At 34.6% G+C, this 9292-nt stretch overlaps 1 protein-coding gene across 1 annotated transcript in view; it reads left to right on the top strand.

Annotated features, from left to right (window-relative positions):
- Positions 1-9292, top strand: part of LOC139133942 (lethal(3)malignant brain tumor-like protein 4) — a 229622-nt gene that overhangs the window by 172852 nt on the left and 47478 nt on the right. The window lies entirely within an intron of this gene.

Raw genomic sequence — 9292 nt, 5'->3', positions numbered from 1 at the left:
TTGTTTTGTGATACGATCCAATATGGCCGCCAGGCGGCCATTTTATTACGATTTTTTCATGTACAGAGCCATAACTCAGACATGTTTCAACCGATTTTATTCAAAGTTGGTACAAGGACATTGACCAATGTCATAGATATGCACGTCAATTTGTTTTGTGATACGATCCAATATGGCCGCCAGGCAGCCATTTTGTTACAATTTTTTCATGTACAGAGCCACAACTCAGACATGTTTCAACCGATTTTATTCAACGTTGATACAAGGACATTGACCCATTTCATAGATATGCACGTCAATTTGTTTTGTGATACGATCCAATATGGCTGCTGTGTGGCCATTTTGTTACGATTTTTTCATATACAGAGGCATAACTCAGGCATATCTCAACCGATTTTATTCAAAGTTGGTACAAGGACATTGACCTATGTCATACATATGTACGTCGATTTGTTATGTGATACGATCCAATATGGCCGCTAGGCAGCCATTTTATTACGATTTTTTCATGTACAGAGCCATAACTCAGACATGTTTCAACCGATTTTATTCAAAGTTGGTACAAGGAGATTAACTAATGTCATACATATATGCATGTCAATTTGTTATGTGATACGATCCAATATGGCTACCATGTGGCCATTTTGTTACGATTTTTTCATGTACAGAGCCATAATACTCTCAAGCATATCTAAACCGATTTTATTCAAAGTTGGTACAAGGACATTAACCTATGTCATACATATGTATGTCAATTTGTTTCATGATGTGATCCAATATGGCTGCATGGCAGCCATTTTGTTACAATTTTTTCGTGTCCTTAGCCAAAACTTGGGCATGTCTCAACTAATTTTATTCACCGATTTTATTCAAACTTAGTACCAAGGACATTGACCTATGTCATTCATATGCACATTGATTTGTTTTATGATACAATCCAATATGGCCGCCGTGTGGCCATTTTTTCCGATTTTTTCATGTCCGGAACCATAACTCAGACATGTATCAAGCAAATTTATTCAAAGCTGGTACAAGGACATTGACTTATTTATACATATGTATGTCGATTGGTTTCACGAGATGGTCCAATATGGCCAATATGGCCAATATGGTAGCAATTTTGTTATGGTTGTTTCATGTCGAGAGCCATAACTCCGGCAAATCTCAACTGATCTTATTCAAAGTTGGTACATGTACATTGACTTACGTCATACATATACAGTCCAGTGTTTCATCTAGGATGCTACACCAGGGGGGGAATGGTCCCCCTCTGCAGGAATTTTTGAGGGGGATTTTATTATAAAATTTTTTTGGGGGGGGGATTTAACTAAAACATATAATCACGGCTTTACAGGTAAGTTTTAATGTTGCAATGATGTCACTTGTGATACACATATACTACAAGCCATAAATCACTTGCTTACACAATCCAAGCTGCTGGCTGCAAACACCATCCTATATAAGATGTTTTCAAAAGTCAACAAATTTGAGTATCTCTGTTGTGAATGTATGTAGAGCTTTAATAGAAGAGTGGTGGATGGCTCATTAATATTCGTAAGCATTAATATTCCTGGAAAAATTGTAGCGTAATTTGTATGCTACAATATTCTGTATGTTTGTTAACAGCTAGTCATTTCCACTGTACATGAACCTTCAAAGGATTTTTTCATTTTTAACTGAACTGTGTGTACTTACACAAAGCAAGAAAAAATCTTTAGTAGTTATAAAGGAATGCTTTCATATCTTCTGAAAAAATAATACATATTTGTTTGTCACGTTTTTACTGTGCTTATATCATCCTTAACCACAGCAGAGTTTGGATCAAGATTGCCCTATACAAACCAGTTAGCTGTATTTTTCTAGTGACCTAGCTAGTCTTGTAGTTTTGTGCGCAGACTCAGTAGAGTTAAAACGAACAACTTAGGAGGTCTCTGTCTGCCGTGTTTTGAATGTGGAGTTTCTCGATGTCAGATTCGCACCAATTGCTTTTTGTCAGTCATTTTACAGTGGGAAAATAACAAACAGAAATGTTGGTTGTCATCAACAGTTAACTTTAGGGTTTATCTGCCCGAAAAATAAGTCAATGTTTGTTCACAGAATTCAAAAACCGGGCTCATTGACACTACAGCTTGCTTGTGACTCTCATTGCATGCAATCCCGTCACAGTGCCAATGCCATTCACTGAACTGAAAACGTTTCTGTAACAGTAAAGTCCAATTTCCGAGTCAATTTTTGCTACCAGAATAATTTTCATAGTGTTAGGGACATTCATACTATGCACAAAAACTTCAGTTTGTCTCCTGTTCTCGATCGTACAAAGATAATGAGACAAAGGCAATGAACTTTTGTGAACGTAACTCTCAATGGGCTGACATGCTTTCATATGCAAAATCAGCATACGGAAAGTACAAAAAGTATCAAAATCGAACTAAAATTAGTTACTTTCATGTAAATGTTCTTGCTACACTATACAATGCCTGTCAAAGTATTAACAGGTGCTGATAATGGGTCAAAAGCATCGAAGTGTGACACCCATGATATTTGATATGCCATTCCAGCCAGCTCAGTGCAGTGCGCGATGGGTTGCCCCTTCTACGCACACTTGGCGGCGCGCAGCACACCAAAGAGGGGGAATCGCGCAATCGCGCAGCCTAGATGAAACACTGACAGTCATGTTGATTTTTTAAACAGTAAGATCAAATATCGCTGCATGGCGGTCATTTTGTTACAATTTTCAAATGTACAGAGCCATAACTAAGACATATTTCCACCAGTATCATTCAAAGTTGGTACAAGGACATTGACCTTTTTCATACATATGCTCGTCAATTTGTTTCACGTCATGTAGCAGTAACATGCCAATTATTGAAGTTTCCTAATTAGGCTGATATGTCAAGAAATACGTACTGTTTCAAATTCATGAAACTTTATACAGATGTCCACTGATGTTAAGCTCACATTGCTTTAACATTGAAAAAGACATTTATCAGTGTCATTTTAATTAATTTGTAATTGCATATGTAATGAACTTTCCTAATTAGGGTGATATAGCCACAAATTAATACAACGTCAAATGTGATGAAACTTGATACAGATGTTGATCTCATAGTGTTGTAAGTACTGCATCAAACTTTATGAAATATGGTACCAGTGATAATCTGTCAAGTGTTAGAATTGTATGCAAAAATGTTTTGCAACATCCTGTTGATTAATTCCTAGTTGACTCATTTTATGAACTTTAGGATGGTGGCCTACATTGGTTCTATGTTTTCATCACCATGGAACTCATTCTTGGCCATTGAGCGCCATCTGTATCAAAGTATTTTTATCACAGACATAATTAATGAAGAGGACTCTATCCTCTCTGAGGACATGTAATCAATGTACCCATTAACAAGTGGGGACTGTGTCATCAACGATGACTTGTTTTCAGTGCATTTGGTTCTCAGCAATATTTATGATAGATTTTATAAGTTTTGACAGTTTTCAGTCATGCAAAGAAAAGGTAAATTCTGCCAAGCACGGACTTCAGTCTTTAAAAGAACACATTATGTACACCAATGCAGGCACTGTGTATGACTTTTTTTATGTTGAGGGCGCCCATCATTTCACTCAATCCATATAGAATCGCACACTTCATTTTGTCAAGGTCCACCATCTCTCTTGACCCGGGATGAAGGACAACAAACAAACTGAAAAAGTAAGCCTTAATTTATGATATTCCAAAGTGTTTATGTAAATCAATATTAAACATATGTGAACATATCTAACATCTGTGATATCAAACTTTTAGTCTCTTCAATACATTTTACAAATGTAACTAATTACTGACCAAGCTACACTGTCACCCTTCAGAGATTATTAAGTAGCTGCATTATTGTAAAATTTTGTATATTTTACTCCAATCATAAACCTTATCATTTTCAATGGAAATTTCCGTATGAAAACAGCAATTTGTTTCCACAAAAGATATGAAATATTGACACCCAGTAAAAACAGCAATTTGTTTCCACAAAAGATATGAAATATTGACACCCAGTAGATAGAGTCTGATGAACAGCCTATTCTTGTGAATAATGATTCTACACTTTACATGTAGTTCCTCTTTTCCCAAAATTACAAACACGCATCATATTGTGCCAGATATCAAGTTGACTTGCAAGATTTGCAGAAAAACACTTTATATAGCCAAACTTGAGTTGTCTGAGTCATTTTGTATGCAAGCATTTCATTGTAAGTGTTTTCTGAAAGTATACCTTGGACATCTCGTCAATTACATACTAAAACAATAGTTTCAAAGACGCCCAGTTAGAAACACTGCTTGTTTATACATATTTCAGATTTCCATGAACTTGTCATTTTATGTTCATGACAGCTGAACAGTATAATATTGATATTAAAGATTTAAGCTCCACTGAGCGTTCACTATTGAAAGGATTTGAGAGCAAAATATTCCAGACACATTGACCATCAGTTATGTAATGGTTTACCTGTAACCCCGGCCTGTAACTAAATCTATTCCTTGGATTTTAGCCACATTTATTTGATGAAAAACATCACAAAAGATGTATTATATAGATCACTGATGCAGTACATGGAACTATACAGGTAACATACCACTACGTGTAACATACCACTATTACTTATTCACAATCCAACAAACGATTCCTTTTGTGTTCATCGCATTGATGTCAATCAGAATAATTTTCTTACATAAGCAATTTTTAAGCTGGCGATAAAAATGAGTACATCTGAAAGCCAATTAAAACAAAGGCATTTTGGTTAATTTTTACAACCAATTGAATAGTACATTCCTATAGTCCAGATGCACTGTTATTAAATCTTTGAACTTATTTACAAATATTTAGTATGAAAATTTAGCAATAAATCACAAGCTGATCCTAAACACTGCAGGTTACTGTGCCGACGAGAGCAAGCATAGTTTCAGACATCAGGGCAATTTACCGAGATACAAAGTTGAAACACACACAGTGGCCAAGTGATTAAGTCTGTCATTTTGTAAAATGTTATCTAAAAGATGAAATATGACCATTGTAATTTGAGGTGATCATGTCTCACTTTGTAATCATTGAAACTACACTCTATGCATGATGCATGAGTCAAAGAGTGCGAAAGTTCACTGACCTTTTCAATTTTGTGCTGTGAACACTCAGAGCCGACAACTGCTGATATCTGGGAATGGTTTAGACATACACTCATTGCAGCCATATTTTATTTGCATATCTCCTTCAAATTGTTTTCTAGTAATTTCTGTTTGACCGTTTCCTGATGCACTTTCCCTCCGTTTTGTGAAATAAACCAAACCATCGGATGAACAGTTTATAAACTCGATGGACCATTCTAAAACTAAAAAAAGTTAATTGTTAATTTTGATATTCAGAAGTTAAGACATAGGATTCATCCAGGTTTTATTTTTTTATTTTTAAAAACAAGTGCTGATAAAAATTGACTTTCATGAAATCAGCTTTTCACTTCAAACACAAACTTTACTCTTGGGGTATAAGGATGGCTACCCCCTGGAAATTTAGTAGTGAGACATCTCCCACCCATCAGTCAAGTCTATGGATAGTGGTAGGGTAAGTGACTGGTGGATCCAGGGGTAACTCTTCTACAACCTTCTGAGGAATATTTTACAAGCAAAAACAATTCCTTTTATTATTGTGAAGAGATCAACTCTATTTTATTTTTTAATAAAAGGTAGAGAAATCTGTTCATGGAAGAAAATCAACCCTGAAAAATCTAAACATAATGATGAATGAATCCTTATTATATTCTATTTTCTAATTGATTCTATTTATTATGCTGTAAAGATATCTTTCCATCAGAATTATAATTGCATATAACACAGTATCAATGTCTTGGAAGGTTCTGCAATGTGTTAAGTGACAGAAGTGTTTACATATAATCATACAAGGAAATCAATAGACAGGAAATGTTCATGCATGCCAGGATTTTATACAAACACATCATTAATTATCGATTTAAGTATGATTGATTCAAAAGATTCAAACAGAACACTGATAAATGAGAGATTGTTCCCAAAATTTGGAGCATGTGTGAAAAGTGCAGAAGTTTCAAAACATCCAATATGATCAAAGAAATGTTGATATTCATTGTAGGTATCTCCTGATAGAGGAATGCATTATCCTCATCATTTTACTTTTCTCTTGATAAAATACTTAAAAGCTATTTGCCAGAAAAAAAAACTGATGCAGTCTTCAAACATTTCAGTAACTCTGGTGACAATTGGACTTACTTAGTTGATGACTTTTCATATGATGTGATGGTCCAGGCATGTAACACTTTGTGGGTAAACAAAGTATTTCATGAATTTATCATCAGCTGTTTATTAAGTCATATGCTGTCACACGCACCAAGTTCACTCTTACCAATGGAATTTTTTTGTCCTTGCAAAGCGACAGGAATATTATACAGCTAATAATCTATTAGGACTCAGATTTGAATTAATTCTGAGTATTAATCAATATTAATTCTTTCACATTGAAAAGAATACTGGCGGGGATATTTAGGTCACTTGGAGTACTCGGTTAATTTCTGACATAAAGCAAACTTTTCTGACAAACTTTGTGCAACTTCAGATTCTGTCACCTTTCATCTTCCTGATTAAATCTGACATCGCTGATTTGCTTTTCATTTTGGATTATTTGAATTTCATTGTTGTTACATATCTACCCTTAAAACATGTCGGTCAAAAAGTCTATATTTTCTATCATTTTCATGCTATGGAATGAGTTTTTAGATGAACAGCAATAACCTCTCATAAAGTCACACATGAAACTATTCAGTGATGCGGTTCACATGCATTCTGAAATTTGCAACTTCACCACTGATAGAATTTAAACTAACTCTACAGCTTGGACTTATTTGTCTCAAAAAACTCTACAGTTTAATTTGTATGCAAGGCATCTTTATAAGGCCAGTATTTCATACAATACATGCACTTTCCGTGACAAGTTAATGTCAACTAAGCAATTGAGAACTTTATTAATATGAAAATTAAAGTGTATTATGTTTGTCTGAATTATTAAAAGAGTACAGAATTAATGCTTTGTGTCTGAGCTGTCATCAGTGCCATCAACTTGAGCAATTGTGTATAAATCAATGTGTATTGCCAAAGAATGCCAAAAAGGTAGACAGGCAGATCTGATAAATTTACTCTGATTAATATCAATTAATATTAATATTTTGTCATTTGATTTCTGTTGTTGTTTATCAGAAAGAATTGTTATAATTTTACCATAAATTCATTGACACAGGCTCTCAATTAATTATTTTGTACTTTACCCAAAACTGCCTGTGTCCTCAAATGGTCATTTCAAACTTTTGCTTCAGTAAAATCAAGTAAGAAAAAATACTTTTCATAAATCATTTTGCCAAAAGTAATCTTTTTGTTTGAAAGTAATGTAATTGATTTGGGTTCCTTATCTCTTGATCCCATCTAAGTGAAGGTTTTATACATACATGTAGTGGTAATTGGATACATTCTTTTTAATAGTGGGTAAATTTTTGTTGAAACTTTCTTTTGAAAATGATGTTATACTTTGGAGCCATCTCCATGATTTAAACTTATGCTACTGTTCAATACTTCAAACGACTTTCTTAGTCCAGAACAAATGGTCAAAAGATTTATTTCCATCAAACCCTGTTCTTTTATCATTGCATCGTGCCTATAGCAATTGATATGAGCAAAATATGACCACCAAAGTAACAACTAATTGGAATAAATAGGGCTGGGTGGTTGGAGTCAGTTTGTTGAACTTTGCTATTTGAACAGACAGATTGGAACCATACAGCCTACACTTGCAACAACACGTCGTAACTATTTGACGTTTTTTGCTCAATCACATTAAGGAAGCTCATGCTCAAAATAGAAGGTCTTAAATTTCTGCCCAAATTTTCCTCGGGGCAACCATTCACTTTCAAACTCAAGAATGAAAATCAGGGGTCACTGTGCAAAATTTTGTACCAGACAAACAAAGTAGCCAATATTTACCGACACTTGAAATTCAAAATTGCTGCCACCACAGACAACTAGCATTTTAATTTTCACAAAACTAAGCTGGTGAAAACTTTGTTTACTCCCTGAGCTGCAGAATAAACCCCAACAAGTGAAAGATCAAAAAAAGTATTGTATAAATTTGAAAGTCCAAAGAATATCCGTCTCCGACGCAGAACGTACATTCTAACCTTTTACCTCATTAATTGATTGCTTCAAGTGACCTTTTCTTTTTGAAATATAAGGTCAGTAGGAAAATGCTGTCATACTCCCTGTCAGTGATTTCAGTGCAATATTTATTTTTTTTAAATTTATTCCTATTATCATGAGATTTCAGATTTCCAGTTAAATATTTCAAGATCTCTGTAATACTGTATTGCCTACGTAATCATAATCTGAACATAATATTGCTGCCACTCATGGACATTCTCTGTAATTATGCATTCTGTTTTCATTAAGGGTCAATTTTTCACATCGGCAATTTATAGTGTTTAACAATTCACGGCTTATTTAGAGATTTTGCTGGCAAGAAACAGGAACATGTGAAAACAGATAATAGAGTTTTAAATAGCAATATATAATTTGCACGCAAGTCATCTGGTAGTTCCTAGTTGGTAACAAAAGTTAGGAAGTAACCTTTGAAAACATGAATGGATAAAGAGGTGATTGATGATAAAAGCCAACGCATGACCTGTCTAATATCATTCATGTGGAGGAGTTTATTAGATCTCATTTTGTTTTGCATGCTTCAAAATCGCGTAAGAATGTTCGTATTGTAGTCCGAACTCAGCTAGGCCATGTTGGTTGGAAGACACGGTGAACTGCGGGGCTTGAGGTGACTGAAAATGAGTTGCAAAATATATGAATTAAATTTTATCTAAAATTATTATGTTCTGTCACCTTGAAAATAAAATCATGATGAGTTGAGCTCAATCAATCTGTAGTTTCAATAGTTTCTAGTCTGGATTTGTTCAGTATTTGGGTTCTGTAAGAACGTACGTGTGTCAGCAAACCTGTCACACTGATGTCACTAAGTTTGCCATTTTGTGTAAGAACTTTCATTTTGAGGGGCAAAGGGGTGTTAACTACCAGTGAACCAAAGATATTATATTGGTCGTGCATCGCTTTCATAATTGACGGCAGTGAAGAAAATAAGTTGAAAATTGGACACGCGTCCTTGACTTCTTTATTGTCAAATAAACTTGCATGGAATAAGCTAAATTGAAAGGTGAGACTGTATTTGAAGTGAAACTT

The sequence above is a fragment of the Ptychodera flava genome, chromosome 5 (genome assembly GCF_041260155.1).
Source record: "Ptychodera flava strain L36383 chromosome 5, AS_Pfla_20210202, whole genome shotgun sequence".
In the NCBI taxonomy this organism is placed as follows: Eukaryota; Metazoa; Hemichordata; class Enteropneusta; family Ptychoderidae; genus Ptychodera; species Ptychodera flava.
Note: the sequence above shows the minus strand (reverse complement) of the source record. Positions and strands in the feature narration are given on the sequence as shown.